This window comes from Hirundo rustica, chromosome 7 (genome assembly GCF_015227805.2).
Source record: "Hirundo rustica isolate bHirRus1 chromosome 7, bHirRus1.pri.v3, whole genome shotgun sequence".
Taxonomy (NCBI): Eukaryota; Metazoa; Chordata; class Aves; order Passeriformes; family Hirundinidae; genus Hirundo; species Hirundo rustica.
In genome coordinates, this window is record NC_053456.1 from 32179282 (window position 1) to 32200976 (window position 21695).

The following is a 21695-nucleotide window of genomic DNA, read 5'->3' on the forward strand; positions in this document are numbered from 1 at the left end:
TTTAAGAAACAAGGTTATGTTAGTTTTGCTTTATCTACCCGCAAGTAAGCAACAACTCTGACATCAATTCATTACGATCCAGGTATTCTTATTTCTTGTTTTCTCGTGAAAAAAATGTGAGCTTATCCTCAATTAATTCTGCAGTTTAAATTCCGTATTAATTTCTATATGGCTGGAATCTGGGAACTTAGATTGATGAGGGTTTGCAGTGATGTTACTCATATGAAATTAAACATTCCTTAAATCCAATTTCATTAAATTCTAGTCTGTTGCCAGAGATGTTCATTCCAGATACAGTGTGCCTAGTGAAAACAAATCTATACAATTGTATGCTTGTCCAAGCATCCCCAAGAAAAGAATCTCAGGAAAGCGGGATGGAGAATTGGGATGTGCAGAACTTGCCTTTGTTTGTTTGTTCCGAACATTCAGAAACAAATCTCTACTTCCTCTGCTTAGGGGGCTAATTTTTCTTGTGCCAGCATTAGCGCTTCCACTTAGCTTGTATTTTTTTCTTCGTATGCCACGAGCCTCTCTTTTCCTGAGTCACTTCAGATTGTTTAAACAGGCTGGAAATGTGCTGTCCTGGGTGCCGTGTTTTAAGAGGTAAAATTAATTTCCTTGGAAGTATTCCTGGAAATCATAATCTATATATCTATATTTCATGTGAGACTGGGCAGTTATGTTGTCTTTAAATCAGTCCTGGATCTAATTTCATCTATTTTAATGGAATGGTCGAAGGGGGCGTGCCTGACACACCTCCAAATCTCTCCCAGGTATATATTCAGTTTACAAATCATGTCCTTCTCTAGAAAACTGTAACTGTGCCTGTTTTAGGTCTGTGTCTCTATTACCATCAGCCCTCACTGAGTTTCTGTGTCAGGATTTTTATCTGAGTTTCAGCTGATGCCAGCTCTGAAGGATGATTTCCCTCACATGTTCTGATTGTACCCTAGGTTCTGCTAAGAGTTTGCTGGAACAGAGAAATCTCATGGGGAGGAGCAGTGGAGGGTATTTTTTTCTTTCCTTGGGGATCCACTGAGCACAGTCAGGGAAAGACCATTCTGGAGTCCACGAGGGATTTGAATTATTTGCAAGAGCAAATTAGGACTCTGCAAGGGGATGGATGATGGAATGAGTTTCCCAGGGGTGTCAAGGGACTAGGCAGAATTTGATTTAATTCAGTGGAAATGAGAAGAATACCAGACAGGCAAAGTTGTTTATGGATCCTTGATTCTTATTTCTTTGTCTTGCCCAGCATTTCCAGATTTAAAATGTTAACTATGTTCACTATGTTAACTATGTTGGCTTATATTTCAGTATATAGTAAAGCCCTTTTTATTCAAAAGCAGCTCCTGCCAGATAAAAAAAATCTCTTCATCTCTCTGAGAGGAAATAAAGGGTATTCACCAAAAGAACAATGTCTGTATAAACCCACTCCTGCTCTCGGGGCAATTTGTGGTCCCATAGCACTGGCCTTTTAGGAAGCAACGTGGTACTTTTTATCTCCTTGTACAAATGGCAGAGCCATCTCTGCTACTCAAATATTGAGCTCAATTTTTGTCCTACCGTGAAAATACAGAAAATATCTAGGCTCTAACTTTGCGTGTCCTGGTGGAAAAAGGAAAAGAAGCACTTCCCTATTGTTCTTACTGCAGCTGCCTAGATTTGACTCAGGTGTGTTGAAGTGAGGCTTTCTCATTTTAGTCTGCCAAATTGCTAAGCGTGTTTCCTATGTGGACATATTTTAGAAATGTATCTAGTAGAAATTATTATTTTAAAAATATGGCTTAATCTCAATTTATTTAAAATTATGGCAGCTTTAGAATAGTAGATTCAATAAATATTTGCCTAAATCCTTCACTATTGTGAAGGATCTTGGTTTCTTCTTCCTTGTCTATTGAAACAAAAATGTCAATTATCTCTTCAAACTTGTGCTCTAAATGGATGCATTGTTGCATTAAATTTTTTGCTAGTTACATCATTTATTGAGAACAGAATTTTCATCTGTGTTCATTTTTAGGCACTGCATGCAACTGCCTGATTCTGCTGGATACTTTTTTGCTCTTGAAAACTGCTAAAAGCAAACCTCTTTGGTGTGTTCTACTTTGCATGAAATCAGCAGACATCAGTAGCTCCTGTACTCATCTGAAGATATTTCTCACAGATGAGGAGCTTTGGCTAATTAAATGGAATCGTTCAAATCAGCCAATACTTTGCAAGTTATTAGTTTCTGAATTTAAATTCTTTAAAGGTCTCTTATTTGGCATAGAGAACCCATTAATTCCAGATAACCTTCTTGAGGTGCTTTCCTTGTTTTCTGAGAATTTTGACTTCTACTTTGAGGGTGTTTTCTGAGTTTCATTGTAGATAATGTATGGTGTTCAGGAATCCCTGAGAGCCCCGAAGCCTAGCACAGGGCAGTTCCATGGATTGATTGCTTCCACCTGATCAGAGTTAACAAATACCACTTCCAAGCTTATTGGAAGTATTTTGTTTCCCTGGATGAAGCCTCTTAACAGAGGAGTTTCCCCAGAAGAAATGTATTTCTTTGAAGGATGTCAGTGTGACTCAATAGGCTGCTTTCCTTCTAAAGAGAAGCTCATTATTTTTCTTATCCTTTTGTCTTACTGTCTCCTTCCCTGGGCATTTATCTGAAGCAGGATAGATGGAAAAGCTTTCAGAGGCAGACAGGAGGGAGCTCAGCAGGTGTCCTGAAGAGCAGGGTGTTTTCTCCTGGGCACAAGGGGAAGCTGGAGCAGTGAGAGGAGCAGGCACTGAGAAAGAGGGACTTTAACTTTTCCCAGCTTTGATCTGGTGCATTCCACTTGCTGAAGACTCTGCAGTTTCTCTTGCCTTTCCCAAGCAAAGTAGGAGAGAAGCTGAGGAGCAGGAAGTGGAGAGTGCTGGGACATCCACAACATTCTGCAGTTTTTCCTTCTTCTCTCTTTCCCCTCTTTCTTTCTCTTGTCTTCTCTCTCTTTTCCTCCCCTAACTTCTCTTCCTCTCTTTCTTTCTTTCTGGCTTTACTTGAATGCCTATGGCTGATGCATTCTTAAACTACAGGATATGCAAGTCCTATTCATCTTTGGAAGAAATCAGAGGGAATGGCACCAGATCTGAGAGCTTTGTGCTGCATCAGCTGAATGCGTCAAACAGGTGTGGAAGTTTGGTCTCACACAAGTGGTTGGGTGTGACAGAGCTCATTTGAGCTGTAATTGGCAGCTGGATTTAACCCATTCTGTGTGCTGGTGGCACTTGGCACACTGCTGGTGTAAAGCTGGGCACAGCAACATCTGAAATAAGGTATCACCATCCCTGGAAGTGTTCCAAACCACGTGGATGTGGCCATGGGGTTTAGCAGTGAACATGGCAGGGCTGGGGGACTGTTTGGACTTGATGATCTCGGAGGGCTTTCCCAAGCTTAGTGACTCTGTGAGTGCTGTGGCTTCCCTGGGTAGGCTTGAGGCATGGCAATCTGTTAATTAGATTGTGTGGTTGCTTTGAAACCGCCTCGTCTTGTGGATCTCTAGCTTGTTCATCTGGCTGGAAATTCCCTTTCAGAAACAAACAGAAGGGTGCCTTGGACTTAAAAGGAAATCTTGCCATGCCCCTTTCCTATGAAAGAGTCCAAACTGGCACTGTTTTTTTCACTTAAATGTGTGAATTTAAAACAAATTTCTCCCCATTTTCTTAGCAGAGCTATGGCTGGAAAAGAAACACACATGTGCCATTCACGTTATCATGAAGGGTACCAAGAAGTCCAAATAGTTTAGTAATTTTTCCCCCTTTTTAATTTTTTTTTCCCACTGGAATGCATTTAGTATGTTGGGGAGTTTTTTGTTTGGCTTTTTTGTTTGTTTTAAATTTGGTAAAACCTTGCTAATTGCAATTGCTCTGCAACTGTTTTGCTCAGTGTGGGTGTGTCCGCTCTGAGAGAACAGCTCTGTTGTTGGTGCCCAGCCTGAGGTGCACTTGCATCAGGTCAGGTGCTGAGCGATTTGTGGTGTGTTTCCTCAGCAGTGGCACCATCGTGGGAACAGTCAGCAGCTGGTTGTACTCAAGAATTTCTTATGGCAAGCCAGAGATATGCCCCTGTGCAATCACTCAGTTTAGGTTTGACGGTGTTCTGGCTGTGCCTCCAGCATTTCCTTTGTAAAACTACCATGTACCCGGTTCATGCACTTGGTTTACTTCGAAATTCTGCCAGGAGTTTGAATGCTGGGGTTTTATAGCAGTAGCACACCACTATGGGAAGGTCAGGTTGAAGCACCGTTGCATCTTGCTGTAGTTTTTTCATAGCACCAGGGTTTCATGTAATTATGTTTTGTTCTTAGTCTTACACTGTGACTGTCCCTCTGTATTGGTGAATTTATAATGTGATTATGTCATTTCAGGTTTGAAGGAAGTTTTGTGGGACAGATGTTGAACTAATAAATTCGGTGGGTTGGTGAAGCGGGGTAAAGAGGTTTTTGGAATTTAGCAGTGTAGCAATTGCATCAAACGTAATTCTGCAATTTTCTGTGTCTTTACCCTGAAAATGCCTGTTATTCTGTCTGGGACACAGCTACACAATGAAGTATGGTTCAAAAAAGAGAAACAAAAAGTCCAGAAAAAATGCAGCATGTCCAATATATGAATTAATGCTTCCTCATATAAACTTTGGCTTACTGTCAAAGTTAATTTAGAAAATCTTTCTTTGAGGAATATATTATCCTTTTACTACACATGTATGATCTTTGAGCAGGATTCACTTGCTGGTATTCTCTTCATGGCAATGATTTACATATTTTATTTATGCCCAGCTGGAGAATCTGAGATGAAAGCATATCTTCCATGCATTTTGGTTTCCTTAAATAGAGTTTGCCTAGACCAACCACCTACCAGATTTGCAAGAGGAATATTCACAGCAAACCCAATTTATCGTTCTTGATTTTTTCATGTTTCTGCAATTCACAAGGTCTACTAATGTGTTACTATTTCTTGAAAAGTAGTTCTGCTTTAGAATAGAAGGTTATACTTTGAGACTACTTATCTTGACTAAACTAATCTAACTGATCCATTGTTCCTCACAATGATTGCTGGTCATGTTAGGTTTTCCTGTGTGCTGTCAATATTGTGCTTCAGGACAGGTTGCTAGCAAGTACTTTTCAGCTGTAGTGTTGGAAACCAGAGGTATCTCTGAGATTATCCACATATTCTGAATCCCAGCCCAGAGAGGTGAGTTTTTGCTTCTCACTTTTCCCCTTCCCTTGCCCAGTAATATACTCAGTTTTCCTTTTTCATCTTCTCCACTTTGAGTATGTCTTTTTGAAAGCTTTATTGATTGGTGTGACTTAACTAGAAACTCCAGGAAATGAATGATAATGAGGAAAATCCTTTTAAATTGTAGGGTCATGATACATACAGAGGCAAAAAGTTTTTATCCTCCTGTGCCTGCTTAACAATACTGAGTTTCCTTGCATGAAACACAACCATTTCCCCCTCTGCTTTCCCTGGTTCTAATACAAACTTCTGCAAAAAAACAGAAAACAGTTTTCCAAGCTGTTTATTTTTCCATCATGATGGGAAATATCACAGACAAATCTACTGCACCACAACTTTCCCGTGGCTTTTCATGCAAAATGCATAAATACAGGATCACCTGACACAAGTGATCCCTTGCTTACCTGCTTTGAAAGCCTTTTGGTATTGTTAAACTATGACAGCGTTAAACTTTGCAAATGCTCTTTTATAGGTGCTTCCAATGTTGTGGCACAGTGACGGTGAGCACATTAATGAAAGCACTTGGTCTAAAAACTAGGGTGTACAGAAGGCAGAAACCTCATATGTATCTGTCTTTTTTGAAGGCAAGTTATTTAGGGAATATATCAAATTATAATTTTTCTCTGAAGTGTTTCAGCACGTTCACTAAGATAACAGCACTGCACAACTTCAAGTGCAGTTTGACTTCCTGACAGAAAAATCAAACTCACTGCTGAGGACGATTTCTTTCTTCAAAAATTGCATGCATGAATCATTAGCACCTTTAACAAGATGGAAGATCTCCAAGTCTGGTTTGGTCAATAACTCTCAGCTCTCAACAGGGAACTGCAGCAATTTCTTTCGGGGCTTTGGCACGTGTCTCACAAATCTGATGAGCTTGTTCACAGACAGTCTCACTTTACAGTGAGACATATGGTATGTTTTGTGGTTGTGAGTTTCTTTGATATTGTCTCTCTGGCACAACTTAATGCTCTTTCAGTTTTGTTTGGAGAAGAAGGGAATTTCTTAGTTAAATTGCACCGAGTGCATTTTAGGGAATTCTTTTTGTTTAAGAAGGCAGTAAGGGAGATTACAAGGCGCAGTATTTGTTTTGGCTCTTTTAATGGTTACATTTTGGAGGTACTTCCAGTGAAGAATCTAGGCAATAAATGCATGCATTTAAACATATCCATCCATTTTATGTACAGCATGATGTAGAACACTTGTAGGAGACCTTTCAGATCTTTTCAAGGATTGAGGTTCTATTTTCTCAGCTTAGCTCCTGGCAATAGTTCCATTCCTTAATCATACCTTGAAATGCTCAGGTTCCTATGAAGGAAGCAGGCTGTTGCTGCATTTATTATAACCCTGTAGTGCAGCTCTGAAATGGCAGGTCAGCAGTTAACACCTTCTGTGTGATAGTACACTTGTTCTTATTTCCTTTTGTTATGATATATTCCATATATTTTCATTTGCCTCCATGTTCTCTGGTCACTCCATTGTGGAAGACGGCTCTGGAATTCCTTACAGTAGTTCCAGAAGTTACTTCCTGCTGGAAAGTTTTAAATTTGCTGAGGACTTTAATTTTGAGGGGGAAGAAGACGTAGAATTGAATGTTTTGAGAAATAACCAGTGAAGAAATATTCCTTTGTGAGCTGATGACTAGCCCAGCACTCCAAGGGATCTAAGGTTTTGGGGAAAACATAGGGGAAAAAAAAAAAAAAAAAAGCTGCTCTGCTGAGGGAGAATTTGTTTTATGATTTTCACTTGGTTGTGTTTTCTCTTTGCCTAAAGAATAAGTCATAAAGGGTGAACTGTATAGTTACTCTTTATATAAAAAACTTCCTTAAAAAAAAGGCAAAACAGCAAGTGGCAATTGCCCTGCTTCTGTGTTGTCATTGCAGTGATCAGGCAGCAATAAAATCCTTCTTCTGTAATCTTTATTGTCATCTGCGGATGGGAAGCTCCTGTTGTCACAGGCTGCTAAACTTCCCTTTTAATAGGAGCCTGCAGCCTTTTAGACCCAAGTTACGGGCTGTGCACTAAACAAAAGAAAAATTGGGGGAGAATAATAGAAAACTTAATATTTTGGGACTTGCCTACACATTTAGTAAGATCTGACTTTTCAACATGGAAATACTTATTTTTTAAAAAATTTGATTTAATGTGTTTGTGAATGTTCAATATAATACAAGGAAAAGAGAATGTCTAGGGAAAATAATATCCAGTCTTTCGCTACAGGGCTTGTTTGAAAGCTATTGAACTTTCCCTCTATGAAATCACATTATCTGTACTCCTTTTGTACTTTTCACAAAGTTTGTAGGAGATTAAAGACGCGGGTGATCCCCTGACTGATGGATGGTTCTGTGAGTTGTAAGGACATTTCCCCATTCAGACAATTTTTTGAACGCGGCTTTTGTCCTGAAAAAACTGAAACCAAGTGCTCCTGGGAAGGGGGCTGATGAGGCTGGGAGGCTGCAGGTCCAATGCAGAAGTTCTGACAGTGGAACAATGACAAGGAACTGATCAGCATGGGGAGGGATGGAAGCAGTGTGGGGGGTTTTGTGCAGTGTAGGGCTGTAAACAGCTTCTGAAAATCTTCCCGTATCTTCAGTCTCCTTCTTGTAGTCAGTCTCCTGGCTGTTTGGTGGGTGAGGATCCAAGGGAATTCTTGGGAAGTGTTTCCTGGAGTGCAGTGCAACTTTGGGCACGTGGGAGATGGTGGCAGTGGTAGTTCACTTCTCCAGTGTCACAGAAGGATCGATAGTGTGTCTCAGCAGTCAGTGTGCTGTCCAATCTCTTGTGCTCCTGAGTGCCCTTTGCCAGAGACCCACTGGATCCAGAGGTCACTGTTGTGTGAAATGCTTCCTCTAGGTTATGCCACAGGGATGGCCAAAAACTGATTAAACACTCAGGAGACGCTGGTGAAGACAGGTCTTGCGTGTCTTTATTAGCATAAAAATTGATAGTAAATGAGACTGTCACTTCCATCTAGTTTGAAAAATCTGCACTTGCTGGGCCATCAGCCAGGGGCTCTTGGATCTCAGAATAATGTTGCAGCTTGATGTACAATAGACCCTGTGCTAATTCGTGCTGCTAGACTGCTTCTGTAATGAAAAGAAAGTGCCTGTCCCTACCTGTTACCTCAGCCCAGTAAGGGAAAACTGGCAAGACCAGAATTATGCACTCCCAGAACAGATTTTAGGTGCTAAAAAAAATCCCAAGAAATACAGAATTCAGAATTGGGAAATTTTTTTTTCCCTTTAAAAAATGCCTTCAGTTAATGCAGACTCCTATTTTCATGTGCATGAAGGAAGTTTATCTAATATAAGAAATTATTCCTCATGACGTCTAAAGTAAACTTTGAATGTGGAATTATTCTTTTGAATCAGTAAATTGCCTCCCTTAGGCTTTACTAAATTAAAGAATGCAGTTTTAATATTTTTCCCTTATTGTATGGTGTTTTCTCCCCCACACCCAGTCATAAATTTCTTTAGAGACAGCTGAGAACAGTGTCTCTATACGAAAATAATTAGAGAAATTTGTAATGAATGAAGTCAGATGTTCTCCATATTAAGACTATAACTGAGCAACAGGATTTTTAATAATTTTTAACAAAACTGGCTTTAAATGCAGTCAGGTTAGTTCTGGGATAATTTTCTTAGAAGCCAGCTTGTCATGGACAAGAAATTAGCTTCACAAACTTGAATTAAAGCCTAGTTCAATTTTGATGTAGTAGGTGCAGTAAAGAGGAGGTGACAGTGCCTCAGATTCCACTGATAAGCATGCAACTCTGAAGCCTTTGGGTTTTGGAGTTTTTTTGGTTTCCTTAAGAGGAAATATTTAAAGTTTGACAGAGTATGATCCTGTGGTCACTAAATGGTGTGTGTTTTAGGTACCTGGTTTTCATTATTTTGTTTAAATTACCCTAAAAGACATTTTGGTTGTAAAATAATATTAATAATAAAGCAGCTTGCTTTTATGAAAATAAGTATATTTGTATGAACAGTTTCTGAAAAATCATGCTGTGAACAAAAAGAATCATGAAACCAGAGAGTAATTTGCATTCAGATTTGCTTAACAAAGAAATGTCTGGTTTAACAAGCATTAAAGTACCTAAGCTCTTGATTTCCAATGTACCTACCATCTTGTGGGAATGTTGCCAAAGGGTTTGAGGTCATAATTTCACAGGTAACTTGATACAGTTGTGCATTTCCCTCTGTCCTGGTGGAATGGTTGGAGTTGTGCTATGGATCTCTCAGTTTTTAAAATAGTTCTCTCTAGTGCCCTATAGTGTGTGTTTCTGCTGTATTCCTTCAATTTGATTTCCTGTAGTGTTTTCTTTCTTTTAAAATATTTCAATACTTTAATGGAAAGTATCTCTTTTAAAAATGGTTTAAAAATGGTTTTCCCTGGCCTGTAAAAAGATTTTTTTTTAATTAATCTGAAAAAAACTTATTTTAAAAAAAACCAAAAAACAACAATGCACCAAACACCCCTGTATTTAAAACCAATCAAGCTTTTCAGATTTTCTGCATTTATCACTGTTGAATAATTAAGCTAGGAAAAGCAGAGACACTTGACCAATTCTGTCATTAAATCTGTGAATTAAACATGCTGGTTAAGTTCAAGATAAGATAACAGGGCGTCACAAATGTGTTCCAGGTCGAGGTCTGTGAACAAAAACTCTTTGAAAGTTGGATGAGCAAGAGTTTACGTGACTTGAGGGAGTGATAACACTTCTCATATGATCCTGCAAAGTAAACTTGAAACTTGCACAGATAAGCTGACCAGACCTGTTGATCCGTCAGATCTAGGGGCAGCAGCCTTACAGGAAATGTGTTATCCAGACGCTCATGATTACAAAAACATATTTTCCATCAGTTGGAGATGCAAGATAAATAATTGCTTAGCTTGGTTGGCTGAATCTGCTGGTTATAGGTGGACTGGAAAGCGTCCTGAAGGGGACTGGTGGGACAGGTAGGGCTGGTGCATCTGCGACTGCAGCATCACATTTGCTCTGAATTGTTCATAGAAATTTGGAGGGTGCTTAGGTGTGAAACTGCTCATCTGTGAATACCACTTGCTTTCTCTGTTATTTACAGTATTTTAATGAAGTGGAAATTTATCACTTCAAGACTGGGGAGAGCTCTTTACATACTTTGCCTCTGTGTGTGTTTGTGCAGCACATTCTTTGTTAGATCATCTTGAGAAACAAAAGTACAGAAAAAAATGTTATATTCCATGAAACTGAGTAGAACTGGGTGAACACTGAGTTTCTAATTTAGAAAATAAGAAGTAAATTCTCATGCTGAGCAAAATGAAGATTTTTTTTTTTTTTTTAAGATTTCTGCTTATACAGCTACTAAATTAGGTATTTTATATGAAAATATTTGTTTGGGTAATGTTCCTTAGTAAAGAACATTTTGAGGAAAACAGGCATATTGCTTGGCTAAATAATTATGTCTAAGTAAGGTTGTCTTGTGGGTTAGAAAACATTTGTCTTGCTCCTGAATTGGTATTTAGCAAGCCCTCTGAACACTGTGTGAGCCACTTTTTCATTGGTCCTTTTAACATTATGCTGGTGAAGGAAGAAAAGTGATCCTTGAAGTGAGAGTTTTCAACTGCTATGGCTCATTCTGCCTGAAGGGAAGTCTAAAATCTCTATTCTAAATGATCACATTGTTTCATGGGGATGTTGGGACAAGGACTGGCTGATATAGTAGTGCTGAATTAATTAATAGTGCTAATTAATGTTATTGATGGCATGTGGCCTGTAGCCACAATAATTAGATTAAATTTCTCAGGAATAAATTTTATTTGATAACTTTCCATAGAATAAAAATGTAGAAGAAAACTCATCCTGTTTAAGATTCTATCCTGCCTGGGACTTAGAAAAATGGTGTTAGAATATGCAGTTGTAATACTCAGCAAAAAATGTTACTTTTTAAGGCTCCAGTTGGTCCTGACTGAGTTAATAATCTTTTCCCAAGGATTCCACTGTGTCTGAATTGCAGCCTTATTCCTACCCCACCCTTGTGCATGCCGATTGTCTTTGCTGAACTGAGCAAATCTCCCCGCTGCATCAGTGAATCCAGCAAGCCAAGAGGCTTGGGAGATGCTGGAGCCCTTTTCCAGCATTTTTTGGAAAAATTTTATGGGGCATTGTATCTCTGCTAGCTTTCAATAAAATAATTAACCACCTTGAACCCAGATAACTCAGAGTACGAGGCTCAGTCAAAGAGTTATTTTCTTGACCTCATTGGGATCATCAGGCAGCAGGATAGTCTGAGTTTGTGACAGTGCTGTGTCAAGGAAGCACTTGGACACATGTTTATGAAACTTACTCTTATCCTGAGCTTACTTTACATTCTTCAAAAAAACATTCTACATCTTACTTCCCTTGTAAAAAAAATGGACATCAACCATCAGAATTCATTTAAATAAAAATGCATCTAAATGAAAAATATGAAGAAAACCAGTGACCCAAATGCAGGAGCTGTGCACTGCCATGAAAAATTATATCTGTTAATTGTGAGCAGATAATATTTCTCTTATTGCAGTATTCAGAGATCACTTGTTCAGCTCTCTGTTGCACAAGAAACTTTGCTCATCTGCAGTAGCTTCAGAGTCCTTGTGTCTGTCACTAAAGTGAAGGGAAACCTGTCCACCTCATCAGCCTAAGATTTTTAATCCAGGTAATGCTGGCAACCTTAGAGCAAAAACCATTGGAGAAATAATAAAATTCATCTCTACCTGGTTTTGTTGCAACTTTATAATAATGCTCTATGTGACAACATCTCTGTTCCTTGTTGCTCTCTCTTCACATTCCCTGCAAACTGTTTGACTGTAGTTTGGAAATACCCAAATTTAGGATGACAAACTTAGGATGTTTCTTTCTGGTTTGAGGCATGGGGCAGTTCTGTTGCTGGGTGTCTTTTGTTTTTGTTTACCTGCTGTTACAAAAATACTTATGTTTTTCTTTTTAACAAAAAGAAGGCCCTGTGCCTTGCAAACCGTGAGCCCAGAAAGAGATCTGATTTTATCTGACTCTTGTTTTTCTCTCTTTCACTGATTTGAAGTTCCATGCTTTAAGCAAAGAAACAAATTTATGTTTATAAGCAATATTATATTGTGAGCAGATCCCTGTGCTCATATTGTTCTGGCCTTGTAGATTGTATTTGTCCTGTGGATTCATTTTCTTACGCTAGAACTTTTCATTTGTCAGTAGGGTCTTAAATGTATACATTAATGAAAATGCAAAAACTGAATACCTATAAATTATGGAAGCTATTCTGCATGTTTCAAACTGTATTTTACTTAGTTAAGCTTAATGAATGTTCCTTAAAACTATTACTGGCTTGGCCTTCCATGTGTCTCATTTGTCTTGGGCTAGATAAATCAATTATGCATGTCTTAAGGTTTGACATAATGTATGAAGATAGAGTTTCCCCAGGTAGAGCATATTTATCTTCATTTTTTAAAGATAATACCTAGGTATTCTGTCACCTTGGGTTTTTAAATTTTGCACGTTTAACTGTATTTCTCTGTCCATGTTTTTCTCTGACCTGAGTTTAAATGGAATGTAAGTCTATAATTTTCTTTAATTGCAGACTGAGAGTCCTAAGTACAATACAAATGCACTTGTATTTCTAATTTGTCTCTTTTTCTTTTACACAAATAATGCCAGTTTTAGAAAGCACAGTGAAGCTAGTGCATTGGACCTGCTTTCCCTTTGTTAAAAATGGGAGAGATACAATGCAAGTCTTCATCCTGCAGTTGCCGGAACCCTGTTTAAAATAGAACACAGCATTCACTCCTTTGTTGTTGGAAAACCAATTTCTCCAGCCTTGTTGCCCTCCTCCTGCCTGTCTTCCCCTGCCATTGCCAGCCTTTCAGGCAGCTCAGGCACCTGGGCATGAATACTGCAGTAAAAAGAGTACCAGAGTGGTTGTCCACAAGGACAAGTGTATTTGCTAGCATCAGTAAGAGTATTGAGTAGCTGATGATGAGAAACTGTGGCACAGCCACAACGTCCTCATCCAATCTAGCTTAAGGGTCTGGATTCCAGCACTGGGATGAAAAGCAGGTCTGGTGGAAAAGATGGAATTCACCATCCGAATTCTGAGCCCCCCGCTGTACTGATTGGAGGAAAATGTGGGCTTTGATGGGAGATTTGTTGGGAGATAGATCCCTATTCTGTGAGGATTGTGAGTGCTGGTTCCAAGCGGGAGGTTGGCAGGGAGGGCAAGTTTTGTGCTCCAGGGTTTGAGCGGGCAGGAGTCAAGGCATGGAGATCTCCCCGTGGATCACACATGTGAGGATGGGCCCGTGCAGCTGTGGAAGTGTAGATCCTGAGCCAAATTCTTATTAGGCTTGAGGGATGGAGATACTAATTCACAGCCCTTCTCTGGGTGTTCCCAGCACAGCTTGTCCTCTGTCAGGTGCAGCTCTGAGGAGGGCTGTGGTGTGGAGATGAGCTCCTCTCCAACCTGCATCCTCGTACAGGTGATTATGATGGGGCCAGCCTGCTGCAGCCACTCACCAAAGAGTTCAGCCTGATCTCCTGACTGTCAGGCTGTTGGAAATGTTTGCCTGCCTTGGAGCCATCCTGCTAGCCTGCCTTTTTGTATGCAGAACCATTGGGCCAAACAGCTCGTTGATGTATTAGATTAATGATGAGTGAACTCTCCTTAAACTGAAGCTGAAATTACGTTAGTGAAACCTTAATGGTGTTTGAAAATTTCTGATTAACTCTGCTTTCGGGGCAAGTTTAGAAGTGCTTGTCAGTATTTCTGACAAAAACTGAAAAAGAGAAACTGGAAAATAACACTTAAAAAACTTTCAACAACTGTTTTTCTTACTTGGCGTATTTTCAACAGAGTAGCTCTTGGAAAACTGGCTTTTCTTCGTTGTGACTGACTAGGACTTTGAGGCGTAACAGAAGAACATATGAACTTTGCTTCTTGTTGCAATGAGGTTTCGTACATAATTCGTAGTAAAATATTATAACTTTAAATGAGGAACTGGGGGAAATTAAGTTGAGCCCATCTCAAATGACAACTTTAAATTTTCCTGGTGATTGCAGGAGTGTCCCAGTGTATATAATTTGGGCCACCTCCTGAGGGATGTTAATGACCTGTTGAGCTTCTTCAATTCCTGTGGCTGCAGTCACAGCTGAAGGTGCAGGGTATGGCTCAGGCCAGGCTGGTCCACCTGATGAGTAATTACCTGAAACTTCTTTAGCACGGCTTTTTCCTGTACTTCTAATTAGTGCAGCTCTGTCCCTTTCTGAGGGACAAACCCTTGGAATCCATATCTGACTCTAGGTCTGCTAGTTGTAAATTACAAAAGCCTTTCTGTAGTCCAAAGAAAGATTATATATATATATATATTTATTATTATTATTATTATTTTCCCTTTCTCAGTCTCAAATGCCAAGGATCTCACCTGTGCACCTCAAAGCCTTTATTGTCTAAACCAAGCTGTCATCAAACAAAGTCCAGCTGCCCTAAACATCCCTGCCTGATTTTATACAATCTCACTAAAAGCTTTGTTAGTAGTTCTGAATGGCAGAGTCCCAGTACTTCATTTGGAACTCGGACTGGTGGGGCAGAGGTTGCTTGGTTCATCTCACTCACTGGTTTTAAACATAGCCACAGCTTTTTGGAGTCCATCCAGGCTTAGAGGAATTATTGAAAAGCAGTTCTGAATCTTCAGATGACTCTCTTAATTTGTACTCTAAAGATTTTGTTTTAGTAAGAGCTTTCTAAGTCAGGAAACGTGAGGGAAAGGATTGTATCAGCCTTGTGGTATGATTAGTCTTTTTCATTTCTTTTCCAAATGGAAGCTAGAAACACTTGTGGCTGTTAGCTCCTCCTAATGAGATTGTAGACATGTTCTTATGTGCTATTATTAGTATGCTCCTTACTGTTGTTTGACAGACATTTTTGTCAGAGGTTGGTCCTGGGGTATCTTAGATCTCATATTTCTGATTTTTTCGTGCTGTTCTGATTGTCTTCTCTCCCCTCTTTTTATAAAAATCTGTGTTTAAGTGGAAGCCGGTCAAACTCTAAAATCTAAGTGTTTCCATTTTGCACCTTGGAAATCTCAACTCCTTTTCGTATCAGCAACCTTTTTTTAATAAAACAGATGGTGTTCAAAATTGTGACTTTCAGATATGAAACTGCTGGAGAGTGCAGCAAGCCCTGGCTGCACTGGGGGTATTTCCCTGGGGGACTGTAATACCCTGGGGGTATTTGGGGTGGTCCTGAGCCCAGAGTTCTGGACATGCTGCACATTGTGGAGGCCAGAAGATTTTGCACAACTCAACAGGCAAATAGCAGATTTGGATTTCTCAGGCTCGCTTGCTATTTGTTAGCTTAATATCCAAACCCGCCTGTCACACAGCCTGTTGTCACAGCCTGTTGTGTATCTCCCAAAATTTACAGGACAATGTATTCTGTAAGCCTGAATTCACAGGCTCCTTGGGTTTGAGAGAAACCACCCCAAACCCCTACGCATCAAAAATCCACTGCAGGGAAGCCTCTCCTGACCCCTGCACCCCCTGCTCATGCTGGTCCGACACCACTGCACATTTGAGAATCAAATTGTAAAAATATTATCACTGAGAGCAGTTTTTCCAATTGATAGAAATAAATGAGATGATATTGTGCTTGAATGTTAGCATACATTTTAAGGACGGTAAGAGGACTGATTTTATTTAATTTCTGGAATAAAAACTTATCAGAGCAAAACACTGCTCCATATTTAAAATTTTAATATTTGCAACCTCACAACTGCATTAGTTTTTAATAAAATTGCATTAATCTGACAGTCTGCTGTAAAGCAAATAGTGATAGTGGCACAATGGAGCTGGAGTAACAAAACTGAAGGCACTGTGATGGACAGTATATGTATTAAATTATCTTTTCCCTCTCCATGTGTTGGTTTAAATTGTCAAGAGCTCTCATAAGTAGTGCTGTGCAACTGTGAATGAACAGTTAAAAAAACCTCAACCAACTAAAAATCCAACACACTTCCCTCACCCCAGAAAAAAGATGAAAAAAAACCCAACCCAAAAGCAATCAATGAAACACAGATTTAACCTCTGAGGACTGACTGACTTTTAAATGGTCAGTATGTGTCTTTCATGGGGCACTAAAAAAAATAAATAAAACTGGTGTGTGTGATTATTTTTTTAACTAAATACTTCAGAAATACATACCACAAATACTTCTATTACAAATTTAATTCTTTCAGAATGTAAACTTTTCTTACCAAAAACCAGCAGTACTTTGCTGTTTCCTGACAGTTAAGTAGGCATTGTGTTCCTCAAAATTTGAATTTCATTTTTATCTGGAACAATGATTTAATAGTTTGAATTTGAGTTATTCCTTGAGAATCAGTGAAAAACTTGGTCCTGAACTGAAGCAATACAGAATTTCCAATACTTGAAGTGAAAAATTGTAGGACTTGTGTCAGAGCAGTCCATGGATTGTAGAACCCTCAACTGGATTACACCTGAATCTTTCAACATGAATATTTCCTGTACAAAAGCAAAGCAATCCTGGAGGTTTATACAGGGAAGATAAAACAGTCTCTCATTGTGGTGGGGTTTTTTTTTGTTGTTTTTTGTTTGTTTGTTTTTTGTTTTTGCTTACAGATGCTAAAAAATCTTCTCTCACTGTGAAGGAACTGATGGAATTAATCTCACCCACAAAACTGTCTGAGTTTGTCTGAGACTGCATTTCAGGTAAAATAGACTAATAAATAAAATAGAACACACACTGGTTTTAATATTTTAGGTTTAATAGTAAAGGGTGTTTTTGTCAGGCAATAGGGGAGTATCAGACTCTCCTTCAATGGTTATGTGTAACATCACTAGAATTGAAGCTTCTGGTTGTATAACTTGAGCTAAGGCTGGTTTTTTTTTTAAAAAAAAAAACCCAAAACATTGTGAAAAGCAGGGAATTTGAATACATAGAAGATGGTTTGTGTTCTCTTAGGATACAGATGACGTGTGGAGAAGAACCATATGAACTCACTGAATGTTTATGAGCAGGATGCAGTGGACTGATTTTTAAAAAACAACTTTTCATTGAAAACATAAAGCAAGAAAAACTGGAGATCAAACATTTTTCTTTCATATTTGTTTTCTGCCTATTATAGTTAATTAGAAACAGGCAATTTATTGATTTGGTTTAAAGGGGAGGGGTGATAGGACTTCACAAAAACAGAGTTTTTGTCTTTTTTCTGTTGTTTCCAAACATAGCTGTTGCACAACGGTGACTGTACTCTGATATTTAATTAAATTTATGTGATATAATTAGTGCATTTAATAATTTAATTACTTGTGATATAATTAACTTGAACGTTCAGATTCTTTCTGCAGTTTTAAAATAAGTAAATTAAATACCCTAATCACTAAATAATGTAGAGGTTTTATTTTGACTCCAATTTAGATTCCTTTATGTTGGGATTATAGCCTGTCATTTCTTGTAGGGTATCAACACAGGAATATCTTTTAGGACTAGCAATTTTTTCCTTAAGATAGACATCGTCTCAAAAGTACTCTCTTCTATTCTGTGAAATACCAGAGGAAGGGAAAAAGACGTCTATTTGAATAAAGTACTGACAAATGGATCTTCTGTGGGGTTACCAGTCACACACTTGTCATCAGCCCTTCCTTAAGCACCTGGTAGATAAGTAGGAATTTAATCAATGTGCTTTTTTTTACTTTATTTGAACAAAGGATCACACCAACCCCTCCATATGCCTTTCAGGTGAGCTGCCAGCCTGGGCTGATGTCACTGTAATAATGAGAATATTGCACAGGATATTTTAGACAGGGTGCTACCTCACTTGTAGCCCTGATAGAATAACCAGCAGTGTCTCAGTTTAATCTGGTAATTTATTTGGCATTAATTTTTGCTCACTGATAATTCAACAACAACACCATAATTGAGGAAATTATTGAGGGGAAAAAAAAAAAAAAAAGGTGAACTGTGGTTTCTTGGTTTGCTTTGTTTTTACTTTCCTTAGCTCCTGAAGCCTTTGCTCCCCAGTAAGTCTTTGCTTACTCCCCAAATCTTCCTGTAGCAGTAATGGCTACACCACACACAATATTATGGTTGCATTGCTACCCCTGAGCTGAAACATTGCCTTTGTCTAAACTCTAACTCTAAACTAACCTAAGTAGGCAAGCAGTACTCTGAAACTTGTGAAGTTGTGACTTCAAAGAGAAAGTAATTTTCTGGGTGTGCTGTGCTGTCTTGTATTGCTTAATCAGCTGTGATCACCAACTGATGCTTTTTTAGCAAGACAGGGGAAAATCTATTCTAATGGGTTTTGCTGCACTGATTGTGCTGACTCGGTGATTCAATCTGCAAAGTTAATTGAAGAGATTCATTAAATTGGGTGGAATTTGAAGGATTTTAGTGTTCTAAGCTTCAGCCCCTCAGGCTTCACGCAGAATGAAACACATAATCAGCTTTCAGTAAGCACTAGTTTTCATTAATCATAAACTGTAGGCAAAGTTGGAGTTTGCAAATTTAGGTCTTTTATTGTTGTTTCATGTTAATGACTATTATCTCTTATTCCTATTGTGTGTGACTCTCTGAGCAACTGTGTTAGCACAGATGGCTAAAATCCCTAGCAGAAAAGTAATCAGCATTTGTGAACATGCTGCATTCAAAACAAATGAGAGAGGAGAAAAAATGCATTGCTTCAGAAATTAGGAAGCAGATCAAACTATAATAATGCATGTAAACACATCCAGGAAAGCAGGCTGCAGCTTTGTTTTCAACAAAATTCTCACTCCAATGTATGTAACCTTCTGTCGAATTTATTGATGGTACAGGAAGCAAGTTAAATTAAAACTGGAGAGCAACCAGTTTTATATAAGTAATTTGGAATGCCCCTTTTTTTTGAGGCTATCAAAATGTGATATAATTGACATAAATTAGTGCAGTGAAGTGAAAGAAAGAGCACACAACCCTACAGATCCTAATTATCCTATTTTAACTGAAATGTGTAACTAAAAGTTAAAGCTGTTCTCAAGCACTTCCCTTTGATCAATGTGTGTAATGTGTTAACTGGAGTTACCAGGAGCCTTAGATTTAAACTCATTGCGTATTTTTGACTTTTTAAACTGAAAGCAGTGGCCTGAGACTCATCCATAAATCCATAGTGGAGGTGATGGGAGTGCAGTGCTTGAGTTCACATGGCACATCACCTGCCATACTCTCATCAAGAACTGAGTGATTTCTGCCTTGTTCTTCACATCAGGAGACCTATATTGCAAAGACAGCAATAAGCAAATTAAGTCATTGCATCTTCTCACCTCTAATTTTGTTGGTCATGGCCAAAGTTAAATGCTGTGATAACAGCTGAATTCGTGCTGTAAACTATGGGTTCAATCTTAATGTCATTAAGGCCTAAAGTAAAAGCGTGTTTTTCTTTCAATTCAGCACCTCTTTTCCTCTGTACTTCCCATGGGCATTCCCTATCCCCTCCACCTTCCTTTCTTCAGCATGTGCATGTTGGTTGGTGCTGGGCATGGAAATTGCTGTGGTTGGCCTGGAGAAAGCAGGCAGTAAGTTGGCAAGGAAAAGCCTGAAGAAAAGTGTCAGGAAATCCAGAGGCTTCCCCAGTGGTGGAAATGAAACCCAGGAGTCCAGATTTGTGTACCTTTGTTAGATCAGTAATGGAAGCTGTTAGAAGCATCGGGTTAGCTTTTTCCTGGCGTTTCTCGCACTGGTCTGAAAGGATAACAGATGGAAGGTGGTACACAGGTTTTGGTTAAGTGTGGTTATGGTGGAGTTATGCCTGTCAGGTGTGTGTATAGGCCACTGTATTTTGGGTTATATTTTAATTGATCCTAAGCTATAGCTCTGCTCTTCTAAATAATGGCATGGAATTTTGGTTTTAATCCAAAGCTGGCCTTCCTTGACTTGGCAGCTCATCATAAGAAAGTTTATTTCCAAAGTTTTCAGTGTGGCTTAATCCTTTCTTCTAGGCTACAGATAGAAAGGGGGACTATTGCAGCAGTGTCTTTTTTTTTTTTTTTTTTTCTTATTTCTTGTAATTTTTTTTTAAAAAAAGAGTTCTTTAAAGGCAAACTTTTTTCCTGCTTCATGCCCACAGTGTCCTTCCTCAGGGGGTTGCTCTGCTCAAGCAGCTTCTACATTGTGCAGAGAGGTTCTGCAAACAGGAAATGTTTGCAAGTCTAAAGCAATTATTTGTTGGCTGCACGTGCAGTGGAAGGCTGGAGCTCACCTGCAGCTGCCCTGCCCATCCCAGTGGGACTGCTGGGCAACCTCTGCCAGGCTGCCTGCTGCCAGTCAGCTGTGGGAGCTGGTCTCAGCGTTTTCTTAAAACTGCCTGAATCTCATGGTTGAGGCCCCAGTTTGGTAGGTTGATTTCCCCCCACAGGGTTTTACACCTTCTCACGCTGCTGTCTTTTCCTTATGGATTCAGGAGGCACGATCCCCGCTGCCTCAGCAGCCTCACCTCTGCCTGCCATGTCTCCTGGTTAACGTGCTCATTCTGCCTGGCGTTTGCCAGTTGTGTCTCACACTTTAGCAGTGTCTCAGGCTCCTGGGAGAAGGTAGCAGAGCTGTGTCAGAGCTAACCCTCAGCTCACAGGCACCTTTGCTCCTGGGAGGAGCTTTACAGCAGACTGGGGTGAGCTGCTGTACTTGTTTTCCAGCAGGGAACAACTTAACTCTTCACACCTCCCTTACTGATGTAGGATTTTTCAATACACAAGTATTTATCTAAGACCTTTAAGACCTATCTCTTTAAGACCTACAATAGTGAGCAAATCCTGCTGCCCAAGACGCTTGAGCTGTGATAGGAATACTGCCTGGTCCAGTGAAGTTTGTCAGGGCTTTCTCCAAAGTTTGTGCTTTGCCTATCACCTAGGGGTTTTTAGAGAAGGGTATTATGAACTAGAGCTGATTGGGATCAATCATGCACCTTCCTATTAGACTATCTGAGAGTAATCACTGAAACACAGCATTAAATAAAAGAACTATAATGCAAATTGGGTAGTAATTCTGGCTCTCTCAACGAAGTTGTCCTGAGAAAACATTTTAGGCAGGACTCCCAGATGACTTAATATATGATAAATTTCACTGTGCTACCCTGTATTAATGAAGGCTTATTTTAGAGAATTAATCTCAATTTTGTATATTTTTTAAAAAGTTATGTATCTATTCTCAGTGGTTTGTTTCTCTGCTAATATTTCTGTGACTCTTTCAAATCCCCTAGAAAATCCTCCTTAAAAATGTTAGGTTAAAAAAAAAAAAAATAGGTATTAAGGTACATGAGCTGTGGCTTGCACAAAACTACTTTAACCCATACTAAAGTGGGGTACAACACACCCTTACTTGAAGGACTCGTAATTTCAGTTTCCTTAAATTTATCTTGGTATTCCATTTAAGAGATAC

General features: G+C 39.1%; 1 long non-coding RNA gene across 1 annotated transcript; it reads left to right on the top strand.

The window, feature by feature from the left end:
- Window positions 1–3251: 3251 nt before the first annotated feature.
- Window positions 3252–17376, top strand: LOC120755504 (uncharacterized). The gene is made up of 3 exons (XR_005701805.1): window positions 3252–3303; window positions 16907–16996; window positions 17250–17376. It is a non-coding gene; the product is annotated as an uncharacterized LOC120755504 (long non-coding RNA).
- The last annotated feature ends 4319 nt before the right edge of the window (window positions 17377–21695 follow it).